Source organism: Melozone crissalis, unplaced genomic scaffold (assembly GCF_028551555.1).
Source record: "Melozone crissalis strain CALT ecotype California unplaced genomic scaffold, PUWL_Pcris_2 ptg000009l_1, whole genome shotgun sequence".
Lineage (NCBI taxonomy): Eukaryota > Metazoa > Chordata > Aves > Passeriformes > Passerellidae > Melozone > Melozone crissalis.
The window spans coordinates 17,044,139-17,069,785 of record NW_026535787.1 but is presented as its reverse complement, the minus strand read 5'-3'; the positions used below and the strand labels follow the sequence as shown (position 1 = coordinate 17,069,785).

Genomic DNA, 25,647 nt, shown 5'->3' with positions numbered 1-25,647 from the left:
ACATAATGACTGTATTCTCAACAAAATGTAGAGATTCCCATAACAGTTCACTGTCATAACATTTTGTCTTTAAGAGGGACTTTCCATTTTCTGGGGTGACCTGTATTACATGGAGATTGTTTAATTTATGTTTTTACGGAATTCTAAGTTTCACAGAAACTAAAGAAAGTACTGGAGACCGAGATTGCAACACTTCTGTTTTGTAATTTGTTTTAGTTCTGGAGTGAGTTATTCTTTGAATAATAAGAATAAAAATTATTTTTTGTTTGTTTGTTTAAGCAGTGTTGTAGTGGCAACTTTAGAAAAGGCTGTCTTCTAAGGATGCAAGTGAAATAGATACTGGTTTGTAAACCTCAGCTTTTGTCTTTCCTCTCCAGTGTTGTGGAGTTTTTAATGTACATATTGTCAATATCTATATCAGACCATTCTGCAGAAATGATAGTGAATTTTAATTTCTGTGATTATTTCTTTTTTACCCATATTTTTAACTAGATCGTGCTCTTTACCCTTCCACAGAAGAAAGATGTGGTTTATGAGAGGTTCTACAGGTTATTACATGGGACACTGACTTCTAAAGTTTTTGGACATATGCTTGTATTTCCCCTGGTACAAAGCAAGTAAAAGCTTTAAGCTGAAAGCTTTTAAATGTGGATGAAGTCATGCCTCTTCCTTTGAGGCACTCTTCCCAGTCAGCAATAAGACATGGTCTGGCCTTTAATAAGAGAAGCAACATGCTTCTTCATTTCTGGTAAATCTTACAAGTTGTTGTAATTTTTTTACACCAGTGCAGTTACAAATATTTGTAAGAAAGCCAGTCTGTGCCTTCCACAGTTACATTAACAAACACAAAATTTGTTTCAATGATTTCTGGTCTTGGGGTGGCTATGCATTTTTAAACTTTTTTATTTTCCATTGCTTACAGTTCTATTTATTGATGTGCAGTTTTTATGAAGACATGTTACAGCTTTTTTTTTTTTTATGGCTCTCTATTATCTTTATTAATGCTTCTTTTTCCCCTGTCATAAAGAAAGTCAAAAGCCTTTGAAATTACAGCAGCAACAACATACCATAGCTGTTGTGTAATCTGCTGGCTTCATCTGAATCAGTCAGCACTTCCCAGCAGAATGTGAATACTTATTTTAAAATTTATTTTCCATTACATTAATTTACATCTGTAGATTTCAAGGAATTCGTTTATGCTAGGATACAAACCTCCACAAAGGGTGTCTCAGCTGCAAGAGGCTGTGTAAGGCAAATTTCCCAATAAGGAAATTTATTTTATAAAATGAGAAATGTTAATGAGAGGGGTGTGAGTTCTTAGTACTCCAAAGACTATCACAAAGTAATTATCATTTTATCTGATGATTAAAATGCTGACTTGCTTTACAAGTCTTAATGAAAGCCATAGAAAATGAATGGTATTGCCAGTTCTGGGTTAACGGGCAAAATTTTGCATGGATAACCAGATGTATTTAGCTGTGATGCTGAGGAAACATATGTAGATAATGCTTTTAAAAATCAACTATTCTCGAACTCTGATGTTGTTTGTGATCATGATTTCACAACTACTAAGCTGCTGTCTTACTGGTGATATAGGGATATTTGCACTCATAAATGTTACAAAATCTGGGGTAAATTTGACAGTAAATGGTGTGAGAAAATTTTAACAAATTTTTATTGGTTCATTTAAGATTTAAGACTGGATTAACTTCCAGTTCAAGTAATTTTACTTCAGCACTAAAACTCAGTTTTCTTTTATTATGAAATCTCAATTTAAGAAAAAAAAAATTCTACCTTGCATTACATTCCTTCCTTATCTAGATCTTCTTGGAAGTCACCTATCAAAACATCAGTCTTGTGTGGAAAGCGTTAATGCTTTTTGTGACAGTAAGGATTTGAATGTCAGAGTGAAAATTATGAATTCTGATGTTCATTTTTAATCTTCTAATGGCAGCCATCTACAGTGTTTGAGATTATGATGGGGAGGTGGGAGTGGGATTTTTAGGTGGGAGTGAAGAAGAACTGTCCTATTAAATTCTTGGCAGGTTTTTAGTTTGTTTTTTGGCTTGACTGCTTCTTCTGAAAACGTTTTAAACGAATGCTAGCCTGAGAAACCACAATATTAATGAGCTTTACTTGAAGTTAGCCTCAAAAACTCTGGGTCCCAGCATTCAGCTTATTAGAAAACATGGCACAATGAGTTGTGAGCTGGACTCTGATGTGTCACTGCTTTTGAGATGCACTGCTTTCTTCTTTCCTCTTTCTAGATTTATTAGCTATTTCAGGTATTCTTTGAAGTCAGTATCTATTACTGTTGGCATTTCAATGCCATATGGTTCTGCACACAGCATGACTTAATCTTCTTCTGTTCTCAATCTAAATACCTCAATAAGGTAACCAGCTCACAGGAACAGCACTTAGGTTTTGTTAGTTAGTAATTCAGAAATTTTTTAAAATATATTGTGGATTCACTGCCTTCTTCCTCCGCCATCCCTCTCAATGTCTCCCACCATACTGCCTGTAGAGTCAGAAATAAAGCCAGTAATTTCAGATGCAACACCAGAATTTGGAACTCTTCAAATTTACGTCAGCCAGCAAATTATAGTTTTGCAAATGGAAAGCTTTCTGAAGGAAATGGAAAGATGAACCACAAGAGATGTGGTATAGGGGTCAAAGCAACACGACTGAGGCAGAACTCTTCAGTTACTAATCCAGGTCCTGCTTCTGTCTTGTCTTCATCTTTAACAAGTGAAATTTTGTGCCTGATCATCGGATTTATTAAAATGGAAAAACAGTGTTAACTTACTGTAACAGATTTTGAGAATTATTATTAACCCAAATAGGTTTTAAGTGCAGTAATTACACAAAATAAACCAAGACAACTACTGTTTCTTATAATTTGTGATTTTTAAACAACAGTGTTGTTGAAATTATTGCATTGGCGTTACATGCTAACAAGTTAAATTGATGGGAAAAATTGTGTGTCTTTATGAACCTTAATTTTGTTTCAAGTGTGTACTTGAAGCATTGTTCCTGGTAGAATGTTACTGCTTGACCACAGGTACTGAGCTGTTTTTAAAGTCACCAATGTGATAAAACACTCAATCCTGCAGAGATAAACAGGTCAGGGCTTAATCCATCCCTTATCCTGTGGGCAGATGAATGAGTTTGCATTTTCTATTCAGTGTCAGTACCAGGAATCAATAACGTTGCAGCCTCCTGCTAGGATTTAACAAGTGAAAATCTGTTACAGGAGTTACCTCAGCTCCTGACAAGTGTCCTTTGGAGCCCTGCTTGTCTTCACCCCACTCCCCATGGAAAGATTAGGCACAAAGAAGAGAGTGCAGCTTGCTCACGTTGTGGATACTGCTGGTGAGGCTGCTCCTAGACTGATGATCCCAGCCACGTGTGTTTGGTTTGTGTAAGGCAAATACTACTTTGCTAACACTGCTGTGCTGTGTTTACTGCTGCTGGAAGAGTAACATTAGGAGGTGTGAGTTTTTGTCTTGGCTATTTGCTCTGCATCCTTCAGTTGATTGAGGAGTTTGCAGAAGCTCTGATTCTCTGAATGAGTCAGTTGCTTCAGCTCGCTGTAAGTTTGTAACCCTTAAGTCATATTTTTACACATCAATTTAATGATACTGTTTTATATTAAGAGTTTGACTTTTCTTTAAGCAACTTTTATAGATAAATCCTGTGGATTTTTAAAAAAAATTTTTATTCTGTATGTAACCTCATAGTGCCTAGGTTAAAGGTGGACCTCTTTTATGGAATGGTTTTAAGAGTGGCACAGGTGGGAAAATGGGTTCTGTTCTGAGGTACCTGAGGCAGTGCTTGTGCTGCTGTCTTGACCAGAATTGGGCATAATTGTGCAAGGATCTAATTTATGCAGACTTTTTTTAACTTCAATTAGTTAATATTTTTGGTATGACAGAAAATGGCACTCAGCCACATCATATCACTCAGAGGAGACTGGTTAGTCATAAATGTCATTTTCCCATAACATTTACAGGAACTGGATGTTCTCTAAAACAATTTTAACACGCATTTTATACAAAAATAAATGTCTGGAGCTGCATTTTCATCCATGGGCAGAGTAGGCACTGTGCCTATCTCTTACACTAACCATGGCCTTATTTTATCAGTCATCAGCAGTGGTAAAATTTAGAACTTTCCATACTGCCATGCTCAGTTATTCTCTTGAACTGAAGGCATCCTGCTCATGCTGCCAGCCCTGGATAAGCTGCTCAGTGGCCACTTGCTTCTAGACAGGTGGAACTTGTCTGAGAACTTTATTATGTACTCTTCATGCTCAGTGTACAAGAATTTATGTGCTGAAATTGTGATTTAAATGACATAGATTAAACATGGTAAGTTAAATAAAGGTACTTTAGTACTGAATGGCATTGTTAGGGAAAACTGAGAGTTTGCCAGTGATTGGAGGAATAAGGCTGGTTGTAAACAATTAGACAAACATTCCTCAGAAATTCTATAGATGGTGTCACTGCTTTGCAGGATTCAAATTCCATTACTTCTTGAGGGTTTTGTTCTGTTCATACCCATAAACCATACATACATCCTCAGAAAAAAGTAAGCCCTTTTTCTGGTGTGCTTATTTCCTCAAGAAGTTCTGTGTATGTGTTTAATAAAAGAGTGTTTTAAACTGGGCTTGGGTGGCACCCCATTTCTTCTTTTTTGTCAGAAAACTTGAATTTTAATTGTTACTGCAAATTTAGCTTTTAGGTATTTAAATTTTCCTTGATGCTGAGCTGCATGAAGCAGTGCAAGGCTTTTATCAGATTTTCTGATACAGTTGCAACTTTTTCTGGTAGCCAAGACTGTTAAGTAATAATGCTAACAGCAGTAGTGTTAATATCAAACAGAAGTTCATTTTGAAGCTAAATATGCATCTTTTCCCATATACCTGCTAATGTGAGGGTGCCCATTTTCTCTGAGATGGGCTAGGCCAGCCCTTCATGTTGGAGGCACAGGTGAGAGATGGTAGCAAACCATTGTGGCAGGGTTAACTAGCTGAACTTCAAAGCTACAAGTGATGGAGAATCCTGCTAGTTTCCTGCTTTTCACTCTGTGACCTTTGGAAATAGTATTGGAACTTCTCCTTAGGCTTTACAAATTGCTTCTGCACACAGTTCTAGGTACTGAGCCTCTACAGCTCTGGTGACCTGGCAAGTAATTCATTTTCTTGCTATCTGTTGTAAACCTGCTAAGTGTTTGGAAGTTGTATTTTCTTTTCTCCTAGTAGGTCTCTGGCCTCATAGACCTGGGAGCACTTGTTGTACCTTTACATAATTCACCATCAATGCAAGTTTTGTCTAAACTATGTTAATCCTGAGCAAAGGTACTCTGGTTCAGCATTTAAGTTTACATGGCTTCTCCAAACTGATCTTCTTCAAAGAGGACTAACACATTGTTTTAGATTACAGGACAGGAAGCTACATTGGAGACCTAAAGGTGATAGTTTGGGATTTTTTTGAAATAGTTATAGTTCTAACTAAGGTTTCCTTCACAGATTTAATTCACAGTTCAATAGCAAATGATAGTTTAAGTAGCTTCTTCACCTGTGATGAACTGTTTAACTGAAGAACATATTTTACTCTCAGGTCTGTTGATTATGATGTGCTGAAGTAAGTTTTTTCCATTTTTGTGCAGCCTTGGTTTTTCACTGTGTTAAAGATCAAATACCCTGCTCAAGAGTAAAAGAAATTGCATCCTTTAGTCATATGTCCACTCAGAATGCCAACAGCAGTGTTTAGGGTGATTGTGGTGTTTTGGGTTTTTTAGCTACTTGCATGTGTGTTCAGCAGCTGGAGTAACTTCCTTGCTTTGTAAAATCAATGTTTCTCTATTTCCTAGGGGAAAAAAACCCCTAAACTGTTGGGATGAAAAAAGTGAGCTTAGTTCTAGCCTTTCTGTGATCAATGATTTCTTAAACTCTTTTAAAATTGGTCTGAGCAGTCTTCCTAAACCCAAGAGCAACACTTACTTTTTCCATCTTTAGTTGTTTTCCAGTGTTCTTTGCCTTTCAAAAACTGTCATAGGAAAAGGATTTTTTAGGAAAGAGCAGGGTCATGTGCATGTATGCTTCCCTTGTGCCTTCTTATGAAGACTTTGAGTTCCTTGTTCTTTAAGGAACTGTGAATTCAGTTGAACATTCTGTGCCTTGTTAGCGTACCCCAAATTGATTTATAACTCAGTATCATTATGTGACATTTGGCTGCATGCCCTGCTTGGTCTCTGCTGGTCTGTGGTATTCAGGTTATAGTTTCTTGTTTCAGATGTCACTGAAGGAGCTGTAGCATGCCTTCATGTACAGTATGTTTCTGATGTAATACATTTTAGCTTTTATCATTAATTTATGTGGTTTGAAATGCTGAAAATAAAGGAGTTCTCTCTAGCAGAACTTGCAAATTGTTTCGTTAACTGCTTTAATCTAGATATATGAGAGGGTCATTTACAAGTTATAAAATGTTACCAGTGTCAATTTCTGACTCCTCCCACCCAGTTAATCCTGACAGAAATAAGGAAATGTTGCTGTTTACAGAGATGACCGTAATCCTGTATGGCAGGGGTATGAAGATCCTTTCCAGAGTGGCTGCTCCTTTGTACACCAGGGTACATTCTCCTCCCTCCTCCTCTCTATGGGTTAGCAGGGTATGTAAGCTCGCGTGTTCCTGTCAGCTGTTGCCTGCTGCTGTGCCAAAAGGGAAGCGATGTGTGAATCTCCCATCAGCAGCCTCATGAGCATTCCCCACCTGTTGGTGTCGTCCCCGCACCACCCTTGGAGGCAGCAGTTTGTCATCTGGAACTGGCCTGTCGTGAGTGATGCTGTGCTTGCTGATTTTGCTGTGGAGGCTTTCATCCCCCTGCTCTGCTTACTCATATCTGTGCAAATGAACGTGCTCATTTCTGCATCAGATCTGTCTTTAGAAACACAGATTTTAGAGGTTTTAGGGCTGCCAAGGTTCCTGGTGGCCTTTTCATTGAAGACAATTTGGTGTTTCGTTTTGGAATTTAGTTTTTGGCTGCTAATTAAAAAAAACTTTTCTCTTTACATGAAAGAGTATATAGTAGTATTTTGCAAGTTAAGAAAAACGTTTCTGATTTTAGCATTAACACTTGACCACTGCATTTTTTTCCCCACACCCTCCTACATCCAGGTTAGTGTGTTCAATACTGGCTTTCAGATATTTATTTAGATTAGGGAATGGCTACCCCATTGTGGCACTGTTACACCTTCAGGTTCAAGTGACCAATATAAATCCCTTTCCTTTATTTTTTTGGTATGATATGTTTTTGGTAACAGAATGGCTTTTCTGAGGTGTAGAATATGCTTGACTGGGGCAATTAGCATTTTGAAGTTGAAAACAAAAACAACTGTGCCATTTATTAGGCTTCTGAGAAACCTCTTTGTGGCTAAGTAGAATAGACTCATGTTTGGGAAGGTGATGGGTGCTGTTAGTTTCAGGTAGGCCAAACTTATATGTGATAAAATTTTAAACTTGATTTTCTTCATAGTTAGACTTACTGACTGAAAGCTGTATAAATTGTACCCAAAAAAGATTAAATCCATTGAAAACTGACAGAATTCAGTCAGCTTAAACTTAGCTCTTAGTTTTGTGCTATCTTAAACTATCTTTAGCACGTGGACTTAGATAGTCCATGTGCTAAAATTCAATGTATAATTAAAATGTGTGTTTTTATGAGTGCATTACTTTCTATTTTTAAGCAGCCAGTTTTATGTGGTTTTTTTATGGCAGTAGCTTCATGCTGCTTCATTTCACTTTTAAAATTTTTCTTCATTCCCTCACTGTGTCATTGTGATAGTTGCTATGCAAACACTAGATAAGCTTTGTGTCTCTCATAAAAAAGACAAAGTTTTAAATCAGCTGTCTGCAATGAATTTGAAAGAAAATGCTTTGAATATTAGGTTTAAGACAGATTTTAAGAACTCTGTCCATCATTTCAGTGCAGATGTTGTGTTGCTTCCCAGGCCTTTTGAAATCTATAAAGGTTAATGAAGTCTGATGTATTGTTTCACATACCTGACATGTATGCAAGATGGGTGTTTTTCCCGTCAAGAGCGGATTTTTTCCCATCCGTGTTTTCCCTCACGTTCACTAGAGCTTTGTGTGCCCTACCTGATGTCTGTCTGTAAAGCTTTGGGGAGTTTGGGCATGAGCAATGGTAGTTGCAGGCTCTGGTTTCTCAGCTGCTTTCAGCATGCAGCATAGCAGAATGGCTCAGGTTCTGCTGCTGTGCCTCAGCAGCCACTCTGGTGGTCAGCTGCCCAGCCTGAGGCTGAAGTCAAGCAGCTGTGTTACATCATCCTCATCATGTGCATGATGAGCTGCAGCAGCAGGCATGACATCTGCAACAGGCAAAAAGTCCGTGCATTTATCAGCTTGAATGACCAAGGTTATGGTTTTGAGTTGTGTGTAGAAATGTTGTGTAGCAAGGTTGGGTTGAACGTTCACCCCCAGTATTTCCCTATTGCTGTTTAAGGAGGGTTCTATGGTAATGTTGTTGAGTGTTCAGCCAGCATTCATTGTCTGCATGAAAATTCACCTCTTCACATCACATCAGCCCTGGTGAGGAGCTGCTTTGGGAGGTGTTTTTTGTTCTGTTTTTAACTGGTGGGTACAGACTGCCTTAGCAAATCTTGAAATACATTCTGCTAGTAGTTGTGAGCACTCTGGATGAGCTGTAACTGCCTGAGAATGCACCATTGGTGCACTGGAGTGAGCACAGCTACTGAACTTCAGGAACATCAAGGTGCATTGGACATGCAGTCAAAGTGATTTTTGTCTTGCTGACAGAAAACACAGCAAACCTCAAAATCAGCATAAGGTACTGAGAGGTGTTAAGAGTCAAAGCGTCCATTATGTCACTTAAACCACAAGACTAGGCACTATATTTAGAATTTTTCAGCAGTGGTTTTTACCTTCTGGGAGCTGAGTAATACATTTTAGTGAATGGTTGAACCAACCAAGCTTTCAGCTACATCAACAAGCTCAACTTAAACCCTAAGGGTGCCATGGCAGAATCTATTCAGTATGAAACAAAAACCTTAAACAATTAAAAATTATTACTATGACACAGTTTCTAAGTTCAAATCAACTTGGTGACAAGATAAAGTGTTGAGGGAAACTATTAATGAGGTAGAACTACAGTTATATACAATGGTTTTTAAAAATATGTCTTCCTACAATGTAAACTCCTTAGGATTCTCTGATTTAGATATTTTAATTGCTTTTTAATTAACTTTATTCAGGTAGTACCACCCTCAGGATTTGAGAACAGCTGCTTGTAGGAAAGGTCCAGAGGAGCTGTAGTAGCTCAGTTGCCCATGCCATGTTTACATGTGGTAAAGAATTTCTCCTGAAGAAAAGCAGCAGTTTTTTTAAGATCTGCCACAGAGGAGAAACTCACCAGGAGTAAAACCAGGCTTTTTTTTTTTTTTTAATACCATGACAAGCACAAAATTGTTAATTCATCATAGTATTAGGTAAATAGTATGAAAATTCTCTTGCTCAGCACAAATCAAGAAATAATTTGATTTTACTACTACTGATGAGGAATAGAAACTATCCCTTGTATTCTGGATCAAATCTCTAGAAATTCTGCTGTCAGCAGATGTTTGTCAGTGGAGGAAAGGGAAGTGACGGGAAAGGAACAAAGGCTCAATGCAGTTTGATAGGAAGTTGACTTTCATTTCTGGAGGATATATTTGTTCTTAAAATGTTTTCACATTGGATGTGAAAATTGCTATAAAAATTTAGATGAAGAAATACAATTGTTTAAGACTGAGTCATGTGATGATTCTTTTCTTTCACTGTGTCCTCTTACTTTTAATTGATACTAGCATTTTAATCACTTAAAATTAGGAATACCAATCAATTAATACCCAAAACATGTTAAGAAATCTGATCTAATAAAGGAGTGTAATAGAGAGGCGGTGGGGGGTGGGGAAACAGCAGTGAGACAGTTTAATCATTATACCTCCATCTAATTATATTGGAGTTTTACCAGTATAAATGAGAGCAAAATTGGTTCTGTAAGTATTAAGTGAAGAATGTTTTCTTTTTAATCTGAGGAAGACAGACTATGAGAAGTAGAGTTCTGGCTTTTTAGATGTTATGATTTGTTTTAGGCTAGCAGTATTCAGAGTACAGATGGTACTTTAGCTATTGCTAAAGCAGTAATCAGTGACAGAAGTCACCCTTCTTTGTTGGATCTGGATTTAAATTGTCTCTTACCTATGGGGGGACTTTTTTCTTTTTTCTACTTAGTGCTTCTATCAAATTTATTGCATGCGTAGCATTCCTGTTAATATTTTTTCTTTGCCATATTGTAGTCTCTTGACTTCTTCAGCTCATCCTTTCTACTCAGATACTCTTTTTGAGGACTGTCGCTTGACTTTGCTTCCTAACACATCTGCTCACAACATAGCGAAGTTTTCTACTTTATAACTTGACACTGGATATTTAGAAAACTAAGTAACCATTTTTAAACTGCAAGGACTCTGCACATATGACAGAATAGTGAGCTGAAAACTTTCTAAGGGGCTCAGGATACTGATATGGGGTATTGTTTTTGTTCTGTGAAATTACATTTGTTCTGGTTGCTAGGATTCTTTTCATTCTATATATACACTATACAGTGCCCTCTTCCCTGATTCTCTCAACAGAGGTATAAACTTTGCTTGTTGCAAAAAACAATATATTGGAAACATGGATGTGACTTTTATCTAATTGCCAGGTTAATAATACACAAATACCTGAATTATATTTGAAATGAAATGTCTCTTTATATTTACATTTTTAGAAGCATGTTGAAAATAACTGCTTCCTATTTTCTCCATGTTTAAAGCCAAAAAAAGTTATGAAAAAAGTCACACAAGATATTTTGGCTCATCCTTTAAATCCGTGTATGCATGATACTACAACAGTGCATCTGTTAGTACCAGCTTTGATTTTTCCGAAATATGTAATTGAACAAAGATTTTGAAGGATTTAAAACGTCAAATAAATGGAAAAAGAATCCTTACTTCTCTCCTAAAATTATATTTATTTTTCAACTAAGGAAAAGGAGAACATACCACAAAAATATGCTTTACCTGTAAGAAGAAATCGAAACTCAAGGTCTTAAGGTCTAACTTTTCTAACATTTTAAATTGCACATCGGACTCTGAAGAGCAGTGCTCAGGAGTTCTAATTTGCAAGTAGGACAGTACAATTAACTTAATTGCAGTTGCTCCTATGAACAAAGATTTGACAGGGTTTGGCCCTTAATTAACGGGGAGGACAGTCAGGTGTGAATTATAAACACATTGAAGTCTAATCCTCCAAGGTGCTCTGTGCCTCGTCAGAGCTGTTTATCATTCCCTGTGTTCTGGAGTTCATAGCTGCAATACTGTTGAACATCTTGCAGAATAAGCCTTGAAGAGAGCAGTGTGCTCTCTCATCCTCACACTCATCATGTGTTTGACCAGGATTTAAAGTTTTTTCCTAAAATCTGACAGTTCTGCCCTCTTGTGATTTGACACTTGCACGCAAGACACAGAAGAGGGAAGCAGTGTGTATGAGTCGAAAAGTTTGTTAGTAATTAAACTAGTTGCAATTCTTTCTTTTAGACATAGCATAGTCTTATTGCAAAGTAATGTGTGTGGAAATTTATACATTGCTCTGAAAACTACGGTAGAAGTTGTTCAAAAGTATAGTAAATGCTTAGAGGCATGTGTGTGTACATGTCTACTAATATATAGCATATGCATGTAAATGCAGCAGAAAGGGAGGCAGTAGCTCTACCTAATATATTACAATACTGTTGGACTCCTTCCACTGCTTTAAATGCAGTCATGATTTTATCCAACCATTTGGAAAGTGTGTGTAATTCATAACTCTCTCCTTCTTTAATGTTACATTAGTTCCTCTGCAGGAATTGTTTTAAAGACAGTTTTTAACGCTTGAAATAGTCACCCTATCTGTGATTCACCAGACATCTTCTAGATCTGCTGGTGCTGTTTTGGGGTATCTCATTGTTTCTCAGTTCCTCGCCCCTCTTTTTTTTTTGGAAGTGACTTTTTTTTTAAAAAAAAGGTATCTCAGCAGGATAAAGCCAGAAGCGCCAGTGCTTGCCAGAGAAGCTCGCTTCCCACCCTGTGCCTTACCTTGCGCTGGCGGGCTGTGGCAGTCGCGGCTGAGGCGGTGCTGCGGGGCGCTGCGCGGTGCCATCGGGGCCGCTGCGAGCATTCCAGCGCTATCCCAGCGCTATCCCAGGGCGCTCCCGCGGAACAATGAGGGATGGGCGCGCGGGCGGCCCGAGCCTATGCACCATTACGTCAGCGCCTCGCCATATAAGGCGCGGTGCAGCCCCGCCGCGCTGCCCGGTGCGCTCCGCTGCGCCCGCTGCCCGCGAACGTCGGCCGCCGCTGGGCAGCGGGGCTCGGGCACCTGTGGGCAGCCGGGCTCGGCCGCCTCTGGGCAACTCTGCCACTTGTGGGCAACCGGGCTTGGCCATCTCTGGGCAGCTGTGCCCGGCTACTGCTGGACAGCCCGGCCTGGCCACCACTGGGCAGTTGGGCAACTCGGCCACCTGTGGGAAACTCAGCCCAGCCACCCGTGGGCAGCTCGGCCCGGCTACCTCTGAGCAACTGGGCTCCACCATCTGTGGGCAACTCGCCCTGGCCACCTCTGGGCAATTCAGCCACCTTTGGGCAGCCGGGCTCTGCCACCTCTGGGCAACTCTGGCACCTCTGGGCAGCTCGGCCCGGCCACCTGTGGGCAACCGGACTCGGCCATCTCTGGGCAGCTGTGCCCGGCTACTGCTGGACAGCCTGGCTTGGCCACCTGTGGGCAGCTCAGCCCGGCCTCGTCTGGGCAATGCAGCTCTGCTTGGCTACCTGTGGGCAACTCGGCCCAGCTACTTCTGGGCAACTGGGCCCAGCCATCTGCGGGCAACTCGCCCTGGCCGCCTCTGGGCAGCCGGACTCTGCCACCTCTGGGCAGCGGGGCTCGCCCTTGGCAGCTCCAGCCAAGCCCTGTGCTGTGCGAACCATTGCGTTTGTCCTCCAGCTCAGGGCCAAGAAGAATGTGCGGAAGGTTTGGGTTAGGGCAGTTCCTCTCTAGCACTGATAATAAAGTCGTTTTAGGTTGTTACTGATTAAGTACAATGTTTTCCACTTAGTCCCGCAGCCTAGGGTTTGAAAACGGAAAACTTAAATTCCAAGCCATCTTGTTTAATTAGTTGTTCTAAGGGAGCTTTTTCTGTTGGTTCAGTTTTTTTATTTTAATTTTATTATGACAAAAAAATGCAACTTTAGCTGAACTCCTCTGAGGGGGGATATGAACTTTGAGCCTTCCTTTTTTTTTCCTTCTGTAAAGAGTCGGGGTCCTTGGAGGATAGTATTTTATTTCCTGATGATGTAACTACAAAACAATTCTCTTAAGTGATGATGGGAAGGCCAGATGAAATCTGATTTTTTTTTTTTCTCTTCAATGTTTTTTCTACAAACCCCTTTCCTTTTTCGTATGTTTGTGTTTCAGCTAACACAATTAAGCAGTCCAACCAACTATTTTTAGTAAGAAGGTCTAGAAGAAATGAGTTGTTTGTTTTAATATTTAGGAAAGAGGCAGAAAGCCAAAAAATGGGATTTAGATTGAAGAACTTAAAATGTGTCTCTTGTATTCCCCATTCATTAGTGTACACTCCGAATCAACACTGATGAGAGAAGGAAGAAATACTGGAAATAGGTACAAAATTTGTTACTGAAAATCCACGAAGGGATAACAGGAGTCAGTGAAACAAACTCCTTTTATGTTGGTGGGTAAATCAGACCATTGAAAGGCTTTCTACACTATTGAAGTAGTACGTACATCCACAATTAATTTATTTGCAGCATTTGAATATTAGTCTTCATCTCTGTAGCTTAAGCCATTCTCTGCCTGCCTTTAGTTGTTTTGTCATAATGAACATAATGCTAACAATAAGGCAAGTTAATTACTTGGGGGTGTTGTCTGTAGGTATGAAGAGAAATGGTGATTAAGATGTTTGCATTTCATTAACCAGACAGACATCTTCTAGCTATCTTGCATATATTTACCCTGAGTGTAGCCTGAAAAAGGTACTTATTCTTTAGTTGACAAATTCCAGACGACCCCTTGCATGGTTACTGAGCAAAGACTTCCTCAGAACTCTGCTGTTTATTTGCAAGGGTGATCCTGCTGTGTCCTCTTTGTAAGTTTCTGAGAAAGTTCAGATTTGGGTACTTTGTCAGGAGACTTTCAAATTATTTAATACAAACCCTTCCCAAATGGTTTTGGAGATAGAAAACCTCTTATTTGAGTACACCAATGGACAGACCAGGATAGTATTTCATTTGCTGTTCTAGGCAGAGTTAATAATCAAATCCAAACAAAAGCAAAGTAACCTGTTCTTTAGCTGATATTGGCTAATGTTTTTGGAGGCTAACAGTTTGTCTAGTTTTTATCAAAAGCATGATGCCAGTATGGATCATTTGAAATACAAGCTCATCTAGGTGACCTTGGGTATGGGGAATATCTTCAGTTACCAGCTCAGCCTTTCTGCTGGGATTCTGTTTAAAGTGGCAGCACAGCTGAAGGTGCAAGGTGCGAAGAGCAGGCTGTGCAGGTACTGCTGTATCCCCTTCTGATTTGCAGGTAGGTAGGAGTTAAATGTGAATGCATCCTTTTTTACATCTATGTATGTGAGCATAAATATATAAATCCTTAGAGGTGTAAACTACTGTTTCTGTCCTGGGTTTGGTTTTTTTCCTTCCCTTTCCTTTGCAATTGCTTTATTTTTTGCAACTTTCCCTTCACCTGTGCACACCCTGTTTCTGTAGTCTGTATGAAAATTACCTGCATTTTTGTTCTACCACATGAAACAGTTGTTTTAGGCCATAAGCAGCTTTGAAGAAGAGGACTTCTCAAAAGCTGGTAATCAAAAATTCACCCTCACAATCTAGTTCTATTCTGGAGTTCCAAGGAATACAGCTTAGATAATGCTGGTGATAAGTTTATTGGTAGTCTGGGAACAGGGAATAGAGAATGCAAGTCCTTCTGTTTATAAGTCTGTGTTTACATCTGGGGATGGCCAAAATACAAACTCCTCGTTTCTTAGTTAATTCCTCTCTGCAATACAAAAGTGCACATCTGTGACCTTCTGCAAAGCAGCTTTATCAAAGAGCATCAACTGAGTGTATAATGACCTGACTTCCTTCTTTTATATTGCTATGACTTAAAGGACATTGTACAGTGCTACCCAAGCCCTGTTAAGGGCTTGGATATTTTATTAAAAATTCCAAGTTCTGGACTACTATTACATGAAAAATTCATTTTTATCTGAGGCAATGAGTTGAGTTGCAAAGGAGCCTTCCTTTACTGTATTTTTACAGTTTCTTTCAGTATCTGTAGGTGGAATCCTGGCACTGGTGAACTACACTGAAGAGGAAAAAAAAAAAAGCCTTTGGGCAGGCAGCTATGCCTCATTCTCCACTGCTCCTTGAAAATGAATTCTGTTTCCTTAGTTACTACACATAGTTGTGCACAGAATTGGTGCATTTGCAAGTATTGTGACAGCAAAAGTTGATTTGTAGATTGTTGATTTGTAGAAATTGGAGACCAAAAGAAAATCTAATTAAATCATTGGTGCATCTCCTGTCAATGCAGGGCTGCTCTCTGCAGCTGCTTGCAGGGACTTTTTTCTAGTTGCTGCTTATCATTTTGTATTGTTCTTTGTGCCCACAACATCTTTCAGGATTTTACTTTAGAAAAATAGAAGCTGGGAAGATGGAAGATTTTGAGGCCAGGAGAAGATAGGACAAATAAGCTAGAAGACTTTGAGGCAGTTGTTTAGACTTTATCTTAAACTATCTGAATTCCTCCTATTACTTCCATCATTAAACTTCTGTTTTTCTTCCCGTGGCGTTTCATAGCAGCAGTTCCAGTGTCCTTAAACCCATAACCTATCTATTGCAGCATTTGACCCCTTCCTTTGGCCGTTTTGTATCTAAGATAAATAAAGGAAATTAGAACTTGGGCCTGAGTTCAACAAAGCACTTAAAACATAGCCCTGTGTATTTTTGTTGAAAAAGGAAAGGACTTCAGCAGAAGTCTGATTTTAATGATATATTGAAATGTTTGGCTGAATCAGGCTCTTGGTCACATTTACTTCATGTAGATATTGTTGAAGCTTGAGGCTTCTGGAATTCTCCCTGGGGTCTAAATCTTTAGGTTACTTTCATATTCCAAAAATAAACATCTACTGAAGTAGAAATACTGTCAAAGCTTTTATCAGTATTTTACATTGCTTATAACAGTTTGCTTTTTTGGAGGTGGTCTGCTAAAGTTTTGCATGTGATACCCAGAGAACTGAAATGTACGCAGATTTGACAAGCTGAATTTTATTGCCTTGCATAAATGGGAGCTGATATTTAATGTTTTAATAACTCATGTGACTTCAAGGATTTTTCTCCACTGTGTGCTCAGCCTTGTCTCTGAAATCTGTGGGAGTTTGGAATTACTCAGTGGAAAAAGATTCACTCTAATTATTTCTTAAATTAGAAAAGTTTTGAAGGATGCTAATAATCTATCTTTATTATTTCTCCTAGCATTATGTTTGATGATCTCTTAGATTTCATCTGTAAAGTGTTTTAGAGTTTCATATCCTAATTTATAGACTAATTTTTGCATATTACAAAGAGAAATTTGGAGGTTATTATGGCTTATTTACAGTCTGAAATGTACTGACAACTGGTCAATGCATGTGGAAGGCAAGGGACAAAAGCAGGGGAAAGTTCTAAAGATAACATTCTTCAGATTCATGTGTCTTTTACTATGGACCATGGGTGGAAAGAGATTCATATCTCCATTACTCTGTGGTTTTAACTTTTTTTGGCAGCAGGGAGAAATATTTTTTCAAACTGTCCATTGTTTACAGATTCCATTATTCTCCCTTTCTTTTTGCAGATACAAATAAAATTCCTAGCCAACTATTAAGGATAATTAGATTCCTTTATGTTGAAGTTGATGACTGCCCCTCTCAACTATTAATGGCTTCTAAGGAGAACTTGCAAGTGCTTCATATCTGCTTGTGAGATGGTTTCATTTTGTATATGGAACCAAAGTTATTTTTTATGAAAAAAACAACTTTTTGCGTGGCAGAGTTTATCATGAACAAGGATGGATAGAATTTAGTTTGTATGCCTTCCCCTACTCTATATAAACCATACATATATAGCCAAGTAATCCTTTCTCTGTGACAAAATGAGATAACGTTCTTTAGTTCATGAAAGGTCTGTACAAGAGTGTATTTTAAGAAGTTTGGGATTGGAGGTTTGTTTTGTTTGTGATGGGTTCTGCAGAGAGATTTTTTTGTCAACCCACCCCCACCCACAAGTATGCCTGTCTAGTTGGGCTATTTCTGGAGGCACGACAGCCATTTCAGTATTCATGCAATAGCAAAAGTGAGTTGTAATCCTGTGAAGACTTAGGAGCTTGGAAGGTGCTCAGTTTCATGTCTGTAAACAGGCTTGAAAGTAGAACATGTTTTAAATGTCTGTCTTTAGTCATGAGACTGCAGAAAAAATGACACTGTACTGCTTTGCTTTATCCTTTTCCTTTGAATTCAGTCGAAGCAAGATTCTTTTTGTAGAACTTCAGGGAAGTGGTATGGCTGAAACATTGTGAGCTTGAAGTCTGACTCCACAGGAATCCCTGTCTCTTTTTTAATGTATTAATCTAAGCTGTGAGTTCAGTCATTTTATTCAAAGTGATCAACTCCTTTTCAGAGCAGTGTAATTCTTGTTTGAATAAAAACTGTGCACATTTGTTGACTCAGCTTTTCACACTGCCATGTGTTGAACATGGTGCCAGTGGAGGATGTTTCTTTCAAAGCTTTGATGATATGAAGTGAAAAAGTAGATCAAGTTATTGCAGGCTCTTTCAGCTCCTCCCTATCATGCACCATGTCTTCCCTTATGCTTTTCCCTTCACATCTCTTGTTCCTGCACTTGTTGCTGGGTGAGGTGTTCCACCAATGGCTTGGAGAGCAAAGCCAAGTACACAGGTAGCAGGGATTTGGCATTCAGTGCATTTCTTGGGGGTTGCAGATTTACAGGAGCCTCCTGAGACCATGGCTCCTTTGGGAGCACAAGCCTGTCAGGCACACAGGTGAGTGTGGGCTCAAATGCATCAGAACTGGAAGAAAGCTCATTGGTGCCATTGATTTTATGGAAAGTGGAGTACTAAGCTGTTATGCTTTATTTTCTTTTTTGGTGGTTAAATAGAGAGAATACAGAATGAAAATGTATCATGAAGCCTACATGTCATTGTTATAATTCTGTTGAACAGGCTTCTCTTGCCTCCTAATGATTAACCCAGTGCAAACAGAGCTGTGAAAGAGCTTTTTTAAAAGGGAGTAAGGCTGTAGAAGAATGAGTATGGATGCTAAGGAAGGTAAAATTTGCAAGGACAGAAAATATTTTTTATTGGGCTGCCTTCATTAGCAGAGTAAAACACAAACATGCTCTTGGGCCCCTTCTTTGGGTCTTAAGATGCTGCATCTATGTTACAAAATCTGTGTAATAACAGACATGTTTTCTGCCTTGATAAACCTCCCTTTAGGATTCCTGGTAAGAAATACATTCAAAAAGGCTTTTTTTACTCTCTGTAATTTCAGTAGCTATGTGTTAGTTCCTGTTTAAAGCACAATGCTTCAATTATTGGTGATTTTGGTACCTGTTCAAGGAATATGTGTTGAAATAACGCCGAGGCAAATGCATCCTATACAGGCTGTTTTAGATTGTGGATTCCTAGGGATGTAATGTAGCTCATAAAGCTTTGATCCCTTTGGGATTCAGAATTGCTGAGCTATCTGATGGATTCATAGTTTAGAAATGTGACTTAGTGGTGCGGTTCAGTTCTCTGGCCTGGAAAAGTATTTACAGAATTTCTTGACCTCCTAGGGTACAGTCACATGGAGCTCTTTGTGTTAGTCTTGCCCACAGCAGGTACTGTTCAAGGAGTCTCTTGGGCTTGGGGAAATGTGTTTAGCAGACTCAGACACTCCACAGCTCCAGAGTCTGCAACAAAAATTTTACAAAACCCTGGAGTGAGGAAGGAGAACAAATACAAAAGGGTATTAATTTGGCTTTTTTACAGCAGCTGGCATGAGACGTATCAGCCTTAAGAGCCATTACTTTTAACTCAGCAATATTGCAGTTGTGTTATTATCTGGGAACACTTTTATTGATCTCATGTCTCAGGCGTGATGTCAACAGGATGGACCATTCCTAAGAAAGTCTTCTAGGAGATGAACTAAATGCTTGAATAGCCTACAGCTTGCTTCATGCTTGAAAACTGAACTAAAGCACAAAAAAAAGTGGTTTAAGGAAATTCTCTTCCAGCACCTGAAGGAAAGGCAAAATTTTCTTTTAGTCCCTAAAATCTTATGCTCCTTAAACAGTCTTCCTTGCAACCTTTCTCACTGCTTTATTTTGTGGAGTTTTTTTAGTTGTTGAGTACTTTATTTTTAACCTGTTTTGTTCAGCTACCTATTTTTAGTTGTAAGGAAGAAGCTTCTGTACCTTTTAACATTGTTTCCCCTGCATAACTTGATTGAAAGATTTTTGGCAGAGCACAATTTCTGTCTTCTGTTTGCTCTGGCCAGTGAACTCAGGAGCTTCTAATATGAAGATTAATATTAATTAGATGAAAGATACTTACAGTCCATACAAATTGCACTTATAAAGAGTGTAGTCAGGATGAACTGCATAGAATTGATTAAAGAGAGCAATGTATTGGGTTCTAGTAGTGATACAGTTTCTTGTAAGTGAAATATTCTTGTAGTGCCATATTCTGCTATGAAATCACATAGTACATTTGATAGTTTCTAATAATTTATCTTATAAGCAGACTGTACTATTACTCAAGAAAAATAAGTTAACTTCTTAAATGGATTCAACAGAAGAATATTGACTTTAGTACTTTTAGGTGACTCTACAGAAAATTTAAGCACTATAAATCTGTAGATCTTTGGGTTATTTACCCCCTGCCCCCTCTCCAGTAAATACAGACCTATAGAATAAGTAAATATTTGTGCATAACTCTAACCAGTAGCAAGGACAGAGGAGAAAAGTGGTTCTAGTTATTTTAATGCAGTACTTATGATAGTACTTATGCAGCCTTTTTGTGTTTAGCTTTTAAAATGATACAGAAATGTCTCAATTCCATTGACAATAGACAGAGGCCTAGAACTAGAAAGCAGCAAAAAACAAGTATATTTTTGAATTCCTAATGTATGTTGTACTGGTTAAATCCAGATCCAGTTGTGCATGACCTCTTAGCTTGATTCAAGTTTGGAGCACATGAAGTTCCTTAGTTCTTTTGTTTTACTCTATTTTTCTGACTTTAATTGTTTTTATTTCAAATATCCATAGTAGGTGGGCAGAGGCTATTCTCACATAAAACAAATTAGTCCTTGATATTGCTGCTGAGTAGCAGCATACATGAATCCAGCACTACCAAAATAGGAGGAGTTATTTTGCTAGAAGCCCAAGATGTGTCCAGAGTGACATAAGGTTATACAGAGCTTGACAAGAATAAACACTTTGAGAGCTATAAAATTGCTTTGACCTTGGGGCTTGGGTACCTAAGTGGAGCCTTAACTTTCAGCTATCTGTGTGTATGTAAATCAAAGCAAGTCATGGCCAGAAATGTTGCTAAGTATATTTTTCTCAGCAGTCAGTGTGACGGATGGTTGCAGTTCTTGGAGCAGTTGTGGTGGGCATAGGTATCTCTGGAGCAGAAGCACAAATTGCTCAGGGGTTTGTGGAAACCCTGATTGTGGCTTTGCTCGTGGAGAGCAGGGTCGGAGTTGGAGGGAATTTTGAAGTGTCTCCAGATCTGTTGGAAATCACTCTGAAAAGTTTGTGCATTTTTACACAAAGGAGTTCTGGATGTGTCTGAACTTCAATGAACAGTGGTTCCAATGGATTTTGACTTTTTTCAGCTAGTTAATATTTAGAATGAATGACTGAAGGCTGTTTGTGATACCTTAGCTTTAAATGAGGTCCTGTCTGTGTTCCACATGTATTGATATAATAGAATTTGGGTATTTAGTCAAACTCATTACTTTTGCTTTCATATTGGGCTTTCTTGGAAGCATTTTCTCTATTTTAGGTACTTACCAAAACTAGCAAAGCTGCCCATTTTTGTTAGGGAATTCTTAACAGACTTCGGGGAATGGCATTAACAGGTAATACAAAAAGAAATGGGGAATGGTTTGTGAATCTTTTTGCAAGTACAATAATTTGTTTCTTTTCATAGCTGCAGTACAACAGAGACCAAATCACTTTGTGAAGTTGTGTGGTTTTTATTTTCTTTAACTACTGCACCAGCTATTAACAAGTTTTTTTCTCTTCTTGTGCTATTCTGTTCCCCTCTCTGGTTTTTATGTGCATCAAGGAGCCAAAAGCAATAGAAGAGGCTAATGTTGGTCAGGTGAGGTTCCAGTTTGTCTTTGTCATGTTGAAAGAAGAAAATCCATTAGTGGGTTATTGGAAGATGGAGGGAGGGCAATGTGAAGATGCCAATGTCCAATGGAGTAGTTGGGAAGGAATGGTTAGAGGCATTTTTAGCATTTGTACTGGAATGCAGGGAGGCTCATCGATTGCAATTTTGTTCCCTGAGGGAAATCAGTGGGAAAGGGAAGAGGTCCAGAATCAGGAAGTAGTCTGCACAAAATCTCAAATGCTTTTCACTTTGACATTAATCTCAGCTTAGAAAGGAGAATGCCTGGATATTGCATTTCTGCATGGAATTATCTTAGAAATCTTGTGTTTCAAATAGGACAAACTTGTTTCTGTCCATTGCATGGCATTGAGGACAGAGAAAATGGTCACATCTTTCCTAATGAAGAAAAATGTTCACTTTGTTTTCTGGTAGAACTTTGGCTTTGATGTTTCTGTCTTCATTCTTCTGACCCTGACACTGTTCCATCTCTCTCATAGTAATTTCTTAAGTGACAGTGATTTTATAATAGAACCTTATTGTTTTGTTGTGTCATTTTTCTGGTGAATATTTTAATTTTTTACTTGCACTAAACTTCTCTTTTAAAAATCACTTCTTCGTTGACCTGAACTATGAAAACTGCTAGATCTAAAACCCCATGAGGTGACAGTCCTTTTAAAGTGTATGTTTGTGTGCATGATTTTATGACATTTACAGGGTCATGTGACTATTACTGTTTCCACTTTGATGAACAATGAATGTACCAGGAATGTGTTCATGTGCAACATTTGAATGCAAATCCTAAGTTCAACACTTTCACAACTCTTAAGCTATGGGTGTACTGGTACAAGCTGGAATTCCACATGTTTTTTCTGTCTTAGGAATTGCACAGATCTCTTAGGTAATCTTTTGGCTGCTGCCTTTTGGGCATATGCATTTTATAAAGTTGCCTAAGGAAAACATTTTTTCTTTCTTGTTCATCAGTGCAATTTGTGAGAGAATTTTGTTCCATTTTTTGAGAACCTGTAAATTCAGATGAAGATGGGTTGTTTGGTGTGGTTTTTTGTATGACTAGTTGGGAACAAAACTGTGATTCTGTTCTTGGTGTCAGAAAGTTTGTAAGTGCTACAGAGCAAGCAAACCATGAAGGGGGACACAGCTCTTGAGTGGCTGAGTGGTTCAGACTGAAAAGTGCTTGGGCTTCTGAATTCTGTGAGCATGCTCAGATGTTTTGTTACTTCGAAAGAAATATTACATCATCTTATGTGCAAAGTCACTAGGCTATAGCTGTCTTTACATCCAACAGAGCTCTCAAGTGGGATATCAAATATATGCATTACATAATCAGAACAAAGCCTTTATTGGTTGATTGTACCCTTAGGGTGGGGATGCTGAATGGTAGTTGCATATGGAAGACATAATCTTGCAGACTTAACCATTTCCTAACCATCCTATCAGCAGCTGTGAAGTGAAATAACAGCCTGGGGATAGGATTCACTTGGGAAAAGTGTAGCTAAGAAAATAAGATTTTAAATTGGTTTAATGAGTTCATCATCTTTCTGTAAATGCACTTACATGTATTGAAACAAACAGAAAGAACCAGAAGAGTTTTATGGATATATTTATAGACTGATTTGCTGAACTTTCATGTGGTGTAATTCCTGTTGTTAATGAATTCAAAGGAGGTAGACCAATTTCCACCCAGTCTGTGGTTTTAATTTATTGGAAAATGATCCATTTAAAAATACTGGAAATAATTATTTTTTTGGTTATGGAATATTAAGTTTGTCTTTCAAAGCTAATTTAAGTACTTTTTGGAGTTATTCACTTGTTAAGGACCATATGTGCAAAATATGTGTCTGGTGATTTTAATTGGTCCAGTTCAGAACTGATCTGGTTTTTAATAAGAACTTTTTTTGTGAAAGGTATAATATAGAGCTTATAATTCTCAAGCTATATGAAAGTGATACCAAAGTTTGGTCTTTTATTGATTGTCTTGGTATTTTTTGTGATCTCAGTCTAGTTTTAATGAACCTGGATTTCATAAACCAAATTAAATAAACAGGTAAGTCCTTACTTTGAGGGAAGTGAGACCACATTAAAAGAACAAAAACCAAACAAAACCCCTACATTAAAAAATCTGAGCTTTATGTTATGATGATCTACATGTCATTTCCTGTGTTGTCTTAATGCAGTTTTTTATATGTGGCTTCAGGGTAAAATTGTACTGAACTTTGAAATTAAAGCTGCTAGTCAGCCTCTGGGTATGTGTACCTTTGAGGCTGGAAGGTGTTTTGCAGGGAAAATGCTGAACCCAAGGCCATGGGTTTTGTTCCTCTCTTCCCTCTTGTGCTACTCCCAGACTAAATTAGGCTCCAGTATGAGTAACCCATCAATATTGACTTTGCTTTTGAGGTATATTTCTTGAAGAGTGGGAGCTGCTTGACAAGTTTTTTGTTATTGTGCTGTCCCAACATATCCTTAGAAATAAAAAATTGGATTTGGTCATTTCACAGAACCCCCCCTGTTCTTCACCACATCAGTTTCAGATGGACAATGCTCCCATAAAAATCTTGAAACAAGATAATGATTTTAGAAGTATTGGTTTCAAAATACTCTCCTTGATCCTTCAAGAGCCACTGGGACGGGGTTGTGTAAAGTACTGAACATCCTCAAGTGAAAAGCAAGGCATATACAGCAGAATTTAAAACTTTCTTGTATTTTTGTCCAATCACAGTGTAATTCTTTATGTTTTTTTTTGAAATGCATACCCAGAACAGAGTGTGGATGAGCACTCAGTAGACTTAATAAAGCTAATATGCAAATTTTTGATGAATGCAAGTTTCAGCTGTTATCCATTGGATGGGCAATAGCTGATGTTTAACATCCTACCAACTTGCTTTTCTTTTACTTATTAGCAGTTCTGTTTAGAAAAGTAGAGAGGGGAGGGTTGGGTGGGGGGGATGAGCCTGTGTGACATTTTCTCCCTGATAGTTATTCATGTAGGCATCTTTCTGTTTCAGTCTCCCAGTGATATTTATACCAGTGGTGGAGCAGACATTGGGACCAAGGATTACTGGTTAATTTGGGGAGCTAAATATACATGTGGCTGATGTGTTAAGGAAAACACCACCACAAACACCCTGCAGGTTTTGGTAGGGAAGCATCAGCCTGTAGGATTTCTCTTTTTGACAGTGGAGGTTGCCATGTGGCCTGTTTGCTTTTTGTCCTCTCTGAATTAGTCCTGAATACTACTCAGAAATGTAAGGAACAGCATAATTCTGCATGAATTGCAGTCAGTTTCATAGGACACCTTGGAAGTAGCAACATCAAACTCTGGGATGAAAATTAGGCTTAAAAAACAGGTAAAATAACCTAGCATGTGCAAGAAGAGTCACTCAATAACAAAACTGTAAATAAAAGTAAGATGTGCTGGATAGTTCCCATTCTTAGCATAAACCCATGTTTTTAAGTAACTAACAGTGGCTTTGCAAACTTAAGAAAGCACCAGGTTTCAGGCTGTGCATCTCTCTTGGTTTCATTATGCTCTTGAGACTTTAAATGGAGGTAAAAGGTAATTCTGTAGTCCCTGATTATGCAGTTTAATTAGTTTTCTAACATTGGTAAACGTCTGTCTGCATCTCCTCACATTAAAAACAAATGAACAATCAAAAAACCCCTAACCAAATGAGGAAAAAACAACCCAAGAACCTGAAATCAACCAACCAAAGAAATGAAAAACAAAACCAGAAAAAGAAAAGATCAAGTATTGTCATATTGTGATGCTGATAATCAGTGCAAGAGCACTGATGAAAGGAAAATAATCAAGTTTTACTTTAATTCTATTTAGTGTAGTAAGCCTTTTTATTCCATGAAACTTCTCTTGAAGCTGGCCAGCATATCTACTTTAGTGCTGTTTGTCATTGAGTGACTCCTTTTGGAAATGCTTGGTTATTTTAAACCTGTTTAAAAAATTTATTTCTTGATGGACTAATTACTTCTGTTTAATGGTACCAAGGTAACTGCTCACTTCTCTTCTAGTGGATACATCCATTTTTTCCCCCTGTATTAATATTTTTTTTCTGCCCACTTTTCT

At 38.3% G+C, this 25,647-nt stretch overlaps 2 protein-coding genes across 5 annotated transcripts in view; one reads left to right on the top strand and one right to left on the bottom strand.

Moving 5' to 3' along the window:
* The window catches only part of CMSS1 (cms1 ribosomal small subunit homolog), a 224,108-nt gene that overhangs the window by 25,446 nt on the left and 173,015 nt on the right, over positions 1-25,647 (top strand). The window lies entirely within an intron of this gene.
* FILIP1L (filamin A interacting protein 1 like) overlaps positions 1-25,647 on the bottom strand; it is a 187,528-nt gene that overhangs the window by 21,939 nt on the left and 139,942 nt on the right. The window contains exon 1 of one of the 3 annotated variants that reach the window (XM_054270288.1): positions 12,191-12,274. The exons of the other annotated variants lie outside the window; for them this stretch is intronic. The gene's annotated coding sequence lies outside the window, so the exon portion shown is untranslated. Of the gene's footprint in view, positions 1-12,190; positions 12,275-25,647 lie in introns of those variants that run through there. 3 annotated transcript variants of the gene reach the window in all.